General features: G+C 35.7%; 1 long non-coding RNA gene across 1 annotated transcript; it reads right to left on the bottom strand.

Moving 5' to 3' along the window:
- LOC103399668 (uncharacterized) lies at positions 1 to 493 on the bottom strand. The gene is made up of 2 exons (XR_523677.3): positions 334 to 493; positions 1 to 134 (listed from the first exon to the last, which is right to left on the bottom strand). It is a non-coding gene; the product is annotated as an uncharacterized LOC103399668 (long non-coding RNA).
- Positions 494 to 535: the final 42 nt, after the last annotated feature.

Raw genomic sequence — 535 nt, 5'->3', positions numbered from 1 at the left:
TTTTTTTTTCCATTTTGTTAACTTTTCAAGACGACAGAAACGCGGGAGTTCTAATTCTCATTCTCGCCGCCCTCTCCAAATTCTCCACCTTCTCCACCCTCACTCTCCTCAGGAGCATTTTCTGAAGTCCATAACTAGAGACAAAAAGAAATATGGAGTTAGATATTTATTAAACTAAATTTCACCATGTAGTCTAAACTTTATGAAAGATTTTTTTTTTGCAGACATTGATAAGTTAATGTGGGTTCAAAAGGCATTTGGTGGGAAACCTCCCATCATGCCATGACATACTGTGACAATGAGTGATAATGAATTTGGTGCCATTTTACTCACAGTCAGGTTGTCTCTGAGGAGCTGCATGATAAGAGTGCTGTCTTTGTAAGAGTCCTCACTTAACTGGTCAAGCTCTGAAATGGCATCATCAAATGCCTGCATTTAAAGAAAGAAAAAAAGTAATTAACACTTTGGATGTACAAACAACTATGTTGTTGTTAATCTATGATGTTTATTGATGTTAACTTATCATATATATACA

This window comes from Cynoglossus semilaevis, unplaced genomic scaffold (assembly GCF_000523025.1).
Source record: "Cynoglossus semilaevis isolate Cse_v1.0 unplaced genomic scaffold, Cse_v1.0 C18854356, whole genome shotgun sequence".
Classification (NCBI taxonomy): Eukaryota; Metazoa; Chordata; class Actinopteri; order Pleuronectiformes; family Cynoglossidae; genus Cynoglossus; species Cynoglossus semilaevis.
The sequence above is the reverse complement of the archived record's forward strand: the minus strand, read 5'-3'. Positions and strand labels throughout refer to the sequence as shown.